This window comes from Elephantulus edwardii, unplaced genomic scaffold, assembly GCF_000299155.1.
Source record: "Elephantulus edwardii isolate Elephantulus edwardi_28Jun2011 unplaced genomic scaffold, EleEdw1.0 scaffold00291, whole genome shotgun sequence".
Classification (NCBI taxonomy): domain Eukaryota; kingdom Metazoa; phylum Chordata; class Mammalia; order Macroscelidea; family Macroscelididae; genus Elephantulus; species Elephantulus edwardii.
In genome coordinates, this window is record NW_006400041.1 from 2290632 (window position 1) to 2304956 (window position 14325).

The window sequence follows — 14325 nt, forward strand, 5'->3', positions numbered from 1 at the left end:
TTGAGTTATTCACTATCCATGTCCCAAGATTTTATTTCACCAGAAACAGCAGCTGCACACAACCTTTTATTGAAAAATGAAAGTAGACCAAGCAGATTTGTGAATTTATGTCTTTTGCATAAATCAGAGAGCTGGGTCATATTCTAAATGGTATTCAAGATAGAGCTGCCCTTCCTTTTAAACAGAGGGTGGGAGCCTGGAAATTTATAAAAACAAAGAAATAAATTACTTCAAAATAAAAAAAAAAAGAGCAGAGTCTATGCTCTCCATAAAATATGTGTTCCAAGACATATGATTACAAATGAAAGAAATGTTCCTTTTTTGTTGGAGAAAATGTTATTTTCTTTTTTGAAAGTGTGGCTTTGCTTATGAAAACTTCACACTAAAAATGAGCATTATTTCTTTTTTTATGGGTTAGATAAGGTGTTGTTTTTATTGTTGTATATTTTGAAATTTTTAATTCAGTAGTGATTTTAACAAAAGTTTATGGAAAAGTTGGATTTTCATTCATTCATTTTTATACATTTTCCTCCCTCCCCTTCCCCTAGTTCAGTTTCTTTTTAAAAAGCATTCATTGTAGGGAGCTCTAGAGGCCTAGTGGCAAGAAGCTGCACTGCAATCCCAGACATACATGGTTCGAGTCCACCAGATGCTCTGCTGGAGAAGTAGGGACAATCTCCTCCCGTACCAGTCAGATCTGATTTGACGGTACACCCACAAAAAATAAAAATAAAATAAAATTTTTTAAAAAATATTCATTGTTGCACAGTTTCCTCGCTTCCCCTTTTTACTCCCCAACCCAGTCCTCTTTGCAATGTACCTCTTAATCTGGACTGTTGTCTTACATATAATGCCTAAGCATATATTCCTTTTAAATTGTTCTCACTCAGATTTCACTCTGGAATTTATTAATCTTTGATCCTTTACCAAGGCTTTTGGAGTTGGAGCTATTATGAATTAAACAGCACACCATTTTTTAACAAAAAATGGACCTTAAATACTTAAGTGAGGCTTGGTTTTGAAGTATAGCCTCCCCTTAACAGCTGTTCTTTGGTAAATTATTCATTCTCTCTAAATTGTGGTTTCTGCAATTAACATGTTAGCTTAAAGTAAGGACTTATTGGATTCATTTTCATGGAATATCCTAGTTTATGGTACATGCTCACTAATGCTGTAGAGTTGTGTATGACTCATAGCAACCCTGTAAACAACAGATCTGAATGCTGTCCTATCCTGTGCCATCTTCACAATTCCTGACACACTACAGCCCATTTTAGCAGTCACCATGTCAGTTTACCTGGTCGAGGGCCTGCCTTCCTTCCAAGCATCATGCCCCTCTCCAAAGAATAGCGCCTCCTAGCAGTATGCCCAAAGTACGTGAGGTGAAGCCTCATCATTCTTGCCTCCAAAGAACACTTCAGCTGCACCCTCTCCAAGACATACGGTTTGTTCTCTTGGCCATCAATGGGATGTTCACAATGCTCTTCTCCAACACCATAGCTCAAAAGTGTCAATTCTCCCATCATACTTATTCATTGTCCAGCTCTCAGATGCATAGCAAGTGATCAGAAAGACCATGGCCTGAATCAGATATACCTTAGTCCTCAAACTGACAGCATTACTCCTCAATAATTTGGAGAGGTCCCTAACTGCAGATTTTTCCAGTGCAATGCATCTTCTTATTTCCCAGCTGTTACCAACCAGGGTATTAATTGTGGATCCAAGTAAGAGGATGTTTTTGACCGTTTCATTCTCTTCTCCCTCCATCATGATGTTGCCTATTAGTCCAGTGATAAGAATCTTTGTTTTCTTGACATTGAGATGCAATCTGTATTGAAGACTGCATTCTTTGATCTCCTGCAACAAGTGCTTCAAGTCTTCTTCATTGTCAGCAAGCACAGTTGTGTCATCTGCATAATGCAGGTTATTGAAGAGTTTCCCTCCAATCCTGATGCCACATGCCTCTTCATAGAGTCCTGCTTCTCTAAAGTTTGCTTAGCATACAGATTGAATAGGTAAGGTGAGAGACTACAACACTGACACACTTTCTTCGTAATTTTAAACCATCAAGTGCCCGCCTGATTGGTTTGCACACAACAGCTGATCCAGGTATAGGTTTCACATTCGCACAGTTAAGTGCTCTGGGACTCCCATTCTTTTCAATGTCAGTCATAACTTGCTATGATCCACACAGGCAAATGCCTTTGCATAGTCAATTAAGCACAAATAGACTTTTTTTATATTCTTTACTTTGAGCTGTGATCCATCTGACATCAGCAATAATATCTCTGGTGCCACGGCCTCTTCTGAATCCTGTTTGAACATCTAGCAGTTGCTTGTCTATGTGCTGTTAGCAGTATTTTGCATGCATGTGATATTAATAATACTGTCTGACAGTTTCCACATTCAGTTGGATCACATTTCTTGGAATGGGAATATGGACCTCTTCCAATTTGTTGACCAGACAGCTGTCCTCCAAGATTCCTTGCAAAAACTGTTGGAATTACCATTCTTTTGAAAAGTGAAAGTGAGGCCCTGAGATGCAAGAACAAGTCCAAAATAATATTAAGCCACAGACACGACTTCCAGGTCATGGTTTCTCTTCATTTCACCTTCAGGTCTGTTTAATTTATTCTTTTACCTTTCTGAGCTCTAATGTAGTAGTTGCACTGCTAACCCAAATGGGGCACCTCTCTTGTGGTTTGAATCCACCAGCATCTCTGAAGGAGAAAAATGGGCAGTCTCCTCCTATGTGTTTTACAGCCTCTCAAAACCCACTAAAGGGTAAGCTAGGCGTCATTTCAGATCTACAGCAAAGAGTTAGTATTCATGTCTACAGCATTTTCTTTGGCAGGGTGTTCTTTTAATTATTGTATTGATCTTATTTCAAAAGCTAAAGAGTTGAAATTCCACTCTTCTACTAAAAGACAGCACAGATCAGTAATATTAGTTCATCAAACGAGTCCTGAAGAGGAATCTTCACTAAAAGGTTATTAGCTAGTTTGAAAGCCAAGTTATATTTTGATAGCAAAACACCCCAAAATCTCAAGGTCTTGAAAGAATAGCTTTCTAAAAAAATTTTAAAAATAGCTTTCTTTCTTCCATTGCATGTTCATACAAGACCCCACCTCCTAGGCTAGCCCTTATTCACTGTGGCAGAGGAAAAAGAGGGTTCTGGCAATTACATTTTCTGAAGGGAACTCATTTCATCACTTCACTTCTAATTCATGGGTCAGGACAAGTTGTATGTTCCTGACTTAAAAGTTATATATTCCTGACTTACAAGAGCTGGGAAAGTACAGACTTTCTGTATTGTTAGGAGGAGAGAGTGCTCCCAGATTTGTAATTAGCCCTAATGTCTATATCAGGCTTAATGAATCTCTTTTTATCTTTTTAGGGGAAATAAGAAATAGCACCCTGACAAAGCATGATGGAAATTTATTTTATTTCCTCATGAGTTAGCAAAATACTGTAAAAAAGTTCTTATTTCTTGGGTTTTCACATTTTAAAAGCAATGCTGATAGCTATTTCATGAGATATTGTCCATTTAAAATATGACCATTGTTATTATGGATCTTTAAGAGATTATATTAAGGCACAACTATTGATCTCTCCCCATTCAGAGCAAAGAACAAGGAAGAAAAAGATGAATGGAAAGTCTAGTCTATTAGTCTAAAGGACTAATGAACCACTTTAGTTCCATAACTTAGAGACCAAAATAATTAGATGGTGCCCAGCTACCACTTGCTAACCACTCTAAAAGTCATTGAAACAGGAGGTCCTGCATAAAATGGGGGAGGGGAGATTGAGCAAACTCAAAATCATAAAAAAGAAACCAGGTTTATAGTTTTGATAGAGCAAAGACTCTGAAAGTGCATTGTGCAAAGACTCTGAAAGTGCATTGTGCAGCCAAATAGTGAAAGATCTGGAAGTGAACACCAGAGACAAACACTTCTTAGTAAAGTCAATTATACAAGATCAAAACATTTGCCCAGGGATAAAGCTAAGAAGAGAGGAAGGCATAGGAAAGGATGAATGCAAATGGTAATACAGGGAGGTGTGTTAAGGGTACTGTTACATTGTGGGAATCAGAATCAATGTCACAAAACAAAATGTGCAAAAATTGTTAAATGGGAAACCAGTTTGTTCTGTAAACTTCCACCCAAATTACAATAAATATTTAAAAACTATTATGTCCTTGATACCAGCAGCCAGGAAATTAAAAGACGTATTGCAATGGGAAAGTCTGCTGTTAGGGACCTCTCCAAAGTACTGAGGAGCAGTAGTGTCACTCTGGAGACTAAGATGTGTCTGATACAGGCCATGGTCTTTGCTATCACTTGTTATGCATCAGGGTTGGACAGTAACTAGGGAGGATAGAAGGAGAATTTATGCCTTTGAGCTGTGGTGCTGGAGAAGAGTATTGAGGGTACCATGGACTGCTAAGAAAACAAACAGGTTCATCCTCGAGAGGGTTAAACTGGGCTGCTACTTGGAGGAAAGGATTCTGAAGCTTTGTCTGACATCCTTTGGACATGTAAGGAGGGACCAGTCCTTGGAGAGAGACATCATGTTTGGGACGGTAGAGGGACAGCGCAGGAGAGGAAGACCCTCTATGAAGTGACTGGGGTAATCAGGGTGGGTGTGTCGGAGACGGTGGGATTGGCACAGGAAAGAACAGAGTTTAGAGCTGTTGTACATAGGATCGCTATGAGTCGCAAGCAACTCAATGGCACATAACAACAACATTCTGTCCTTAGGCTAGGCCCACTGGGAAAAAAATTGTCTCAAGCCAGCAACCATGGGAGGAAACTAACTTGAAATCACAAAAACCTGAGATTACTTCATCCCTGCTAACACTTCCATTCTAGGCTTGAGAGAGACATGAATCAAAGGCATCTAGCACATCATATTCCATTCTTAATGATAAATGTTGATTAAGTCAACAAATTTCAGAGTAATTTGTTACACAACAATAGGTAACTAATACATGAGTTGTGAATAACACTAAGGAACAAATAAAATCTGTCTTGGAGGATGTGCATCCAAGGTGCTCCTTAGTGGCAAGGATGGTAAAACGTCATAATTTGGGCATGTTGTCAGGAGGGGCCTATCTTGGAAATAGACGTGCTGGGAAGGATGGAGGGTCAGAGAAAGAGAAGAAGACCCTCAGCAATATAGACATAGTGACTGTAACAATGAACTCAAGCATATTGGAGATGGTGCAGAATAGGGCTAGGTTCAGATCTGTTTTCCATAGGGTTGTTAGGAGTTGTAGCTAACTCAATGGCACCTGACAACAAAACAGAGTAAAAAAAGATTGGCAAGCATAAGAGGAGAATTATAGTGGTGATTGTAATGTTTATGTATTGACTGGGGGGGGGAGGAAATTAAGATCATGGAAGACTAAATATCTTCACCCAACTTGATCAAATTAGTATCTGTGGAACACTGTAAGGTGACAATGCATAGTGACTCTATAAACAACAGTTCTGAGACTTTCCTTTCCTGTGCGATCCTAATGGTCTCTGCCATGTTTCAGTCCATTATTGTAGTTGCTGTGTCAGTTCATCTCATCGAGGGTCTGTCTTGTCTTTTTTTTTTTTCCTGACCTTTTCCAGCTTGATATATAGCTTTCAGAGGACTGGGCCTTCCTACCAACATACCTTAAGTATATTAGATGACATTTCATCATCCATGCCACTAAGGAGCACTCCAATTGCCTTTCTTCAAGATAATTATATTCTTTTGACATTCTATGTGAGTTGTTGTTGCTGTTGTTGTTAAAGTGCCATTGAGATGCCCGTAAGTCATAGGAACCTTATAAACAATAATTCTGAACCCTGTCCTATGCTGAGCCAATTTTGCTGTCTCCAACACACTTGCTCCTATTACCCCAGGCACTATGTCACTCCATCTTATGCAGGATTGTCCTCTACTGCATTGTCCCTCTACCCTTCCAAGAATGATGTCCTTCTCCAAGGACTGGTCCCTCATGGCAACATGAAATGGAGTTTCAAAATCTTTGTCTCCAAGGAGCAACTTGGTTTCACCCTTACCAGGACAGACCTGTTTATTCTCTCAGCAGTCCATGGTATGTTCAACACTCTTCTCCAGCCAACAAATCAAAGAAATCTATTTTTCTTCTGTTATCCTTATTTATTGTCCAGCTCTCTAATTCATAACAAGTTATTGTGAATACTGAAGACTATGGTCTAAATCAGGCACACCGTAATCTCCAAACCGACATTGCTGCTTTACAGCACTCTGGCGAGGTCCTTCACAGCTGACTTTCCTAATCCAATTAATCTTTTGACTTCCTAGCCACCGCTGCCAATAGTGTTGATTGTAGCTGAGCAAATTATTAACAATCTCAATCTCTTCTCCACTTATCATGGTGCTGCCATATGGATCAGTGGTGAGAATCTTTGTCTTATTGATGTTGAGCTGTAATCCATACTGAAGACTATGGTCCTTGACCTGCAGCAGACACTTCAGGGCCTCCTCAGTTTCAGCAAGCAAAGTTATATCATCTGGATAATGCAAATTGTTTATATGTCTTCCTCCAATTCTGATTCCACATTGCTCTTCAAAGGCCAGCCTCCTGAAAGATCTGTTGTGCATATAGATTGAAAAGGTATGGGATACAGGATGGACCCCTGATGCACTCTTTTCCTGATTTTGAACCATACAGTGTTTCCTTGCTCTATTCTGAGGACTATTTTCTGGTCCAAGTATAGGTTTCGCATGTGCACAATCAAGTGTTAGAGGATTCTAACATTCTCCTCAAGGTGAGCCACCATTTGTTGTGATCCACACAGTCAAATGCTTTGCATAGTAGTGAAGTACAGGTAGACATTCCTCTGGTACTCTCTGCTTTCAGCCAAGATCCATCTGATATTGGCAGTGATATCCCTACTACCACAGCCTCTTCTAAACCCAGCTTCTGTTTCTAGTAGTTCTCTGTCAATGTACCAGTAATTTTTGGATAATCTTCAGAAAGATTTTGCTTGTGTATGATATTAGTGATAATTAAGAAATTTCTACACTGTCAGATTACCTTTTTTTTTTTAATGAAAATAAATATGGATCTTTTCCAGTCAGTTAGCCAGGTAGTCATCCTCCATATTTTGTGGCTCAACCAGGCACACACATTCAGGGCAGCATCTGTTTGCTGAAATATGTCAGTTGGTATTCCATCAATTCCTGGAGCCTTGTTTCTTGTTAGTTCCTTTAGATCTAACAAGAGTTTGCACTTCCTCTTTGATCAACATTGCCTCTTGGTCATAATGTTGTTGCATTAAATTCTTCTACGTCAGCCAATACTTTCTGGTACAGTGACTCTGTTAACCCCCTCCATCTTCTTTTTATTTTTCATTGATCATTCAGTATTCTACCCATAGCATGTTTTATGTACTGCAACTCGAGCTTGAATTTGTTCTTCAGTTCCTTCAGCTTAAGAAATACCAAGCAAGTTCATCCTTTTGATTCTCCAGTTCTTTGCATTTCATTATAAAACTTTGCTTTGTCTTCCCAAGCTGCCCTTTGAAATATTCTGTTCAGCTCCTTGATTTCCTGAATTCTTCCCTTTATTTGGCTTAGTGCTCTAGTGCAATATTAAGAGTCTCTTCTGACATCCATCTCTGTCTTTTATTCCTTCTCTTTCTTTTGCTTTCATCATGAATGATATCCTTGATCTCTTCCCACAGCTCATCTGGTCCTAGTTCATTATTGTACAAAGCTTCAAACCTGTTCTCAAGATAGTTTTAAATTCAGGTGTGATAAACTCAAGGTCAGATTTTGGTTTATGAGAGTTTGATTTAATTTTACTTAGCTTCCATTTTAACTTGCATATGAGTAGTTGATGGTCTGTTTCACGTTCAGCACCTGGCCTAGTTTTCACAGCTGATTTTTAGCTTCATCAATTCTTTCCACAGATGAAATAGATCTGATTCCTTTGTAAATTATTAGGTGAGGTCCATGTGAGTAGTCATTGTTTATGTTTCTTGTAAAAGGTATTTTCAATGAGTAAATAATTGATGGTACAAAATTCTGTCATTCTATCTCCAGCCTCATTTCTGTCATCAAACCCATATTTTCCAACTCCTGATCCTTCTTTGTTTCCAACTTTTGCATTCCAGTCACCCATTATTATTATTGCATCTTGGTTGAATGTTTGATTGATGTCACTTAGTAGAGGGGCATCCCTGCTTCTGCTGAAGGCCCATCTCACAGATCAAAGAGGACAGCACAGTTTGAGATAGGGAGACACAGAGTAGAGACCTAATTTCTCAGCTGGCACACTGAAGTGCTAGAGAGAGAGTGAGAGAGCTGCCTTCAAAGCCCCCTGGACAGAAACTGCTTAGGTGGAGCACCTGATCTTTCACCACTCTGCCACTCCACAAAGGAGGACAACAGAGTTTTGGAGAGGGGTCTACAGTAAGGCAGGATTCCTGCAGGGTTGCATTGCAAATCAGAGAGAACCTGAAGGACTTTAGGGAAAGCGAAAGTTCCCAGAAAGGACTTCTCTAGAGTGAGTCACTGACCCTGTAGATTGAATATTTTAAGCTGGCAACTTATCAGTAATATCATAATGATAAGCACTATCAACAAATTAGGAGGACACATTAGAAACAGACTAACACTTAAGAAGATAAATGTATCATAATGTAAAGAAAGCAGCAGACAGCTTTAAACATTGTTAAAAAAACAAACCATCTCCAAAAAAAAAGCATAGCATTTTACAGACCCATTGAATACCCCAGAGAGGCAGAAGCTATAGATATAGATAGATAGATATAGAGACAGATAAAGATATACACACACATTATATATATAGTTTCTTCTGAAACCATTCTTATGACTCCAATATATATGTCATAAGAATGGTTTCAGAAGAAGGTACAAATGATACAATGGAAGCCAAAACTAAAGTGAACACCCCAGGGACATAGAACCAGAGGATTCCCCCCCCCCCCGAACTATATTGATGTGGAATTATTTGAACAGCTTCAGAATAAGGTTCAAATGATGGAAGAAACAGTGGAAATCATTAAGAAAGTGAATATTCCAAGTCAGAGAGTCTGAAGAAATATATTGAAGAGGAGGAAATTTATCAATTTTGGAGGAAAATGCAAAATATGGTAAAAAGAATTGAAACTATAGGAAACAAGATATAAGAAGTTTAAAAAAATCATCACAAGACAGAGAGGGTACAGCCAACAAAGCATTGGAAATAACAAACATGCATGAAAATATGATGCAGAATACTAACACCAAAATGGCAGAAGTATCCAACATGCTAGAGGGATAAAAAAGAATAGAAGAGATGGAGCAGAGGGTAAGTTAGCTGGAAGACAAAAGCCTGAATGGAAACATACAAGAAGAAAAATCAAATGAGACGTGAAGAAAACATTAGAATCATGTGGAATGACATCAAAAGGAACAACATATTACTAGAATTCCAAAATATGAGAGGAACTGGGAAATCACTGAGAAAATTGTGGAAAAGGTTTTAGAAGAAAACTTCATCAGTATTATGAAGAACAGAGAAACTCACATTCAGGAAGCTCAGCAAACCCCAAATAGATTAGATCCCAAAAGAAAAACATCAGGGCATATCATTGTCGGATTCTTCAAATAAAAGACAAGGATAAATTCTAAAAGCAGTGTGAGAAAAACAGTCACCTACAAAAGATAAAAAAACCAGATTAGGTTCTGATTTTTCAGCAGAAACCATGCAAGTAAGAAGACAGTGGGATGGCATATTCAAAAAGTTGAAAGAAAGCAATTGCCAACTGAGGACCTTGTACCTAGAAAAGCTGTCCATCAAATAGGAAGGAGAAATTGGGTGATTCACAGAAAAGAAGGAACTTGAATAATTTTTGAAAACAAGACCAGTTCTACAAGAAATTCTAAGGGAAGTCCATCACACAGAGACATCAAAGGAAAATGGATGAACCATAATACCCAGAAACAACAGAAAAAGAAACAGCAAAATGGTATTGATAAAACCTGGTCTGTCAGTAATCACACTTATTGTGAAAAGTCTAAATGCACCAATTAATAGAAAAGAGTAGCAGAATGGATAAAAAAGAAAGCTCAACAATATGTTGCCTACAAAAACATATCTAAGAAACGAGAAGAAAAAATAAAAATCAAAGACTGGAAAAATTATTACAAGCAAATGGTATCCACAAAAACTCAGGAGTGGCGATATTAATCTCTGATAAAATAGATTTCAGGATGTAAGCCACCAAAAAAGATAAGGAAGGGCATTGTATAATGATTAAAAGCACAATATAGCAAGAAGGCATAACCTTCATCTCTTTCTGACCTAGCCGCCAGAAGAAAGAAAGAAAACAAGAAAGATTTTTTAGAAACCACGAAAACGCTCTCAAAGTCCCGGAAAGAAAAAAACGAAGAAAAGGCCAATCTTCTTGGAAGTACCCACAGGGAAGTCACTTTAGCACTCTTCCGGCCTGCCCCGCGCCTGCCGCTGCACTTTCGCGTGTGTCCGTTGGTTTATTCGGTGGTGAACAGCCCTCGTCCGCCCACCGCCTCCTTCCGGCCTGCCCTCGCCCACGCGGCTCCGCTCTGACTCTTGCGCGTCCGTCTGTCTGGCCAGCCGCCCGACCCTCTGAGTCCGCGCGCTGCGTGGCAGCCTGCGTGCCCACCCGGCCCCGCGACCTGCGCCGTCTCCCCTGCGCAACACGTGTCTGCGCTGCCCTCCCTCTTATCCAGGAGGCCAGCCTGGCCAGCCAGGGCGCCTTCTCGCACCCCGACCAGGTCTTCCCGCTAGCCTCCTCGCTCTACGGCATCCAGATCGCTGACCACCAGCTACGCCAGCCCCCCAAGATGGCCCCGGGCCCCGAGAAGGCTGGGCGGGAGCTGCCGCCGAGGCCACCTCGCTCTCCCAGCTGCCCAACACCCTGCTGCCCGCACCCCGCACCACCCTGATGCCCTCCTTGTCCCCAGAACTCGTCTCCACCCGGTCCGCCCCCGGCGCCAGGGGAGGAGGCCAACCTGGAGGCCTCATCGTCTGACGAGCAGCCAGGGGCGCTCACCATCGCGCACGTCAAGCCCAGCATCATGAAGCGCAATGGGAGCTTCCCCAAGTACTACGCGTGCCATCTGTGCGGGCGTCGCTTCACCCTGCGCAGCAGCCTCCGGGAGCACCTGCAGATCCACACCGGGGTGCCCTTCCCCGCCAGCCAGCCCGGTGATGGGCACGCGCCCCTGCCACTGTGGCCCCCGAGCTGCTCAAGGACGCCATGGAGGCGCCTGAGGCTGGCCTCATCAGCGACAGCGAGCTGCCGCACATCTCGGACTCGCTGCTCATCGAGGGGCAGCAGCAGGCAGAGACACCGCCGCCCTCGGACATCTCGACATTGACTACCTGGAGCAGGCCGACCAGGAGCGCGAGGTGAAGCGGCGCAAGTTCATCCAGAAGAGCCACTGGCGGGAGCACAGGTACATTCACACTGGGCAAGCCCTTCAAGTGCAGCACGTGCGACAAGAGCTTCTGCAGGGCCAACCAGGCTGCGCGCCACGTGTGCCTCAACCAGAGCATCGACACCTACACCATGGTGGACAAGCAGACGCTCGAGCTGTGCACGTTCGAGGAGGGCAGCCAGATGGACAACATGCTGGTGCAGGCCAACAAGCCCTACAAGTGCAACCTGTGTGACAAGACCTTCTCCACAACCAACGAGGTGGTCAAACAGTCATGCCAGAACCAGAACTCGGACATCTTTGCCCTGGACGAGGGGCGGGCCATCCTCCTGGGCAGCGGGGACTCGGAGGTGACGGAACCTGACCACCCGGTGTTAGCCTCCATCAAAAAGGAACAGGAGATGGTATTACTAGACTGACTGTCACAGGGCGGGGGTGGGGGAGGAAGGCTTCTTGTTTGTTTATTTGTTTGTTTTTACAAAGCTGTCATTTTTACAAAGACTCGCTCCCTCTCCTGTCCCCTGTCCCGAACTCTAAAGGCAGTTCTCCACAGGCATGACTCAAAACAGGTCTCTGTCCCCTTTCTCTTTGTCCCCTCTCCCACCCCACAACCAGGTGGGTAAAAAGGTTCTGTGCATTATAGACGTGAAATCTGTTTACCTGACCAGGGGATATGGGAAGGCAATTGAGTCGAGTTCTTTCAAAGCATACGAGGAACGAATTAAGGGTGTGTGTATGTATATATTTATATACACCAAACCAGCCAGAGGTACAATTTGGTAAGCTAAAATTATGACTGTCCTAGGCTAGTAAGTCTTCCTTCTCAGAAAAGCAATGTTGGGGAAATACACTGCATGCACTGGGCTCTGTACTATGCAAAATCTACATGGTGTGGGGACATGTGGGATCTAAGCAAAGATTCTTTGCATTGATCCTCCAGGTGTTTTATTTCAGAGTTCATCCTTTGAGATTATGTCCAGTCGGGAGAAATCATTTTACTTGTGAAAATCCACTTTCAAAAACAAACCCAAAAAAAAAAAAAAAAAAAAAAGGCGAGAAAAAAGTAATAATGTGATGGCAATCTTAATTTTGGGGTAAACCATGACGAGCTGTGGTTTGTGTGTTTGTACGGGAAACTGGGGTGAATTCGTGCTAAACAGGTGAATTGATGCACATGCCTTATCTAGATGCTGGCCTCGTTCAACAGCAAACGACAAAACGCTGGATATTTTTTTCCCATTTCTGACAATATTTTGTCTGATTTGAAAATTCTGTGCTCCAAATTGTCCTTCTGAATGTAACATTGGTATGCCATTCTAACAGTTGCCTTTGGTAAACAGGTTAGCAGCAGCTGAATTCTTTTAGATCCTTTCCTGAAATGCAGGGTAAAGACTACAGGTTAGAGGCTCCTGGGAGCCAGAGACAGTAAGTTTAATGATGGCAACAGTTAGTGCTGATTACTGGCAACAGCTACTGAAGCATCAAACATGACAAAGAGAAATCAGGACCCAAAAAATCTTTTATTGCTGTTTGAGGGTAAAATGTGATTTTTATGTTTTGTTCTCCCCCCCTTTTTTATTTTTCGTAAATACTTGAAATTCCCTCCATTGTCCCTAAAGCAGTAAAATTTGCCCATTAATCTTCCCTCAGACCAGTAACACAATTGTCTCTTGGTACAAAATAGGAGCCAGAAATAAGGACCGAGGAAAGAATCGTTAATAACTGCTCTATGTATATGTTGAAAACTGAGTATTCCACCATCCTATTTCATGTATAGTTCAGTTCTCAGATTTGTAAGTTTTTATTTCTCCATTTGGATCAATCACCAGTGCTAAGGTGATGCTAGAGGATGGGAGAAGCAAAGGGTTTGGCTTTGTTTGCTTCTCATCTCCCAAAGAGGCAACCAAAGCAGTCACGGAGATGAACGGACGCATTGTGGGCTCTAAGCCACTGTATGTTGCTCTGGCCCAGAGGAAAGAAGAAAGAAAGTCTCACTTGACCAACCAGTATATGCAGTGGGTGGCAGGAATGAGAGCACTCCCTGCCAATGCCATCTTAAATCAGTTTCAGCCTGCAGCTGGGGGCTACTTTGTGCCTGCCATTCCACAGGCTCAGGGAAGAGCTCCTTATTACACGCCGAACCAGTTAGCACAGCTGAGACCAAATCCACGCTAGCAGCAAGGCTTCCAAGGAATGCCAAGTGCTGTATGCCAGTCTGGGCCACGTCCAGCTCTTCGCCATCTGGCTCCAACTGGTAATGCTCCGGTCTCTCATGGCCTCCCTACTACCATTCAGAGAGTCCTGTCTGAGTGCCCGGACCGCTTAGCTATGGACTTTGGTGGGGCTGGTGCTGCCCAGCAAGGGCTGACTGACAGCTGCCAGTCTGGAGGTGTACCCACAGCTGTGCAGAACCTAGCACCTTGGGCTGCCGTAGCTGCTGCGGCTCCTCAGGCTGTGGCACCATACAAATATGCCTCCAATGTCCGCAGCCCTCATCCTGTGCTACAGCCTCTACATCCCCCACAGGCTGCAATCCATGTGCAGGGTCAGGAGCCCCTAACTGCCTCAATGCTGGCTGCAGCACCCCCACAAGAACAGAAGCAGATGCTAGGAGAACGTCTGTTCCCACTGGTCCAATCAATGCATTCAACCCTAGCAGCAAAGATTACAGGGATGTTGCTGGAGATAGACAACTCTGAGCTGCTGCACATGCTAGAGTCACACGAGTCTCTTCGCTCCAAGGTGGATGAAGCTGTGGCGGTTCTACAGGCTCATCATGCCAAGAAAGAAGCTGCCCAGAAGGATTCAAAAGCCAAATAACTCCCTTCTGGGTTTCAGCTCAGATGAAGACTTCCTCGCTTGTCCTATGGA

The 14325-nt window shown here is 42.4% G+C and overlaps 2 pseudogenes; both read left to right on the forward strand.

Annotated features, from left to right (window-relative positions):
• Positions 1 to 9328: 9328 nt before the first annotated feature.
• LOC102860352 lies at positions 9329 to 11873 on the forward strand (annotated as a pseudogene).
• Positions 11874 to 12009: 136 nt separating this feature from the next.
• Positions 12010 to 14274, forward strand: LOC102860762 (annotated as a pseudogene).
• The last annotated feature ends 51 nt before the right edge of the window (positions 14275 to 14325 follow it).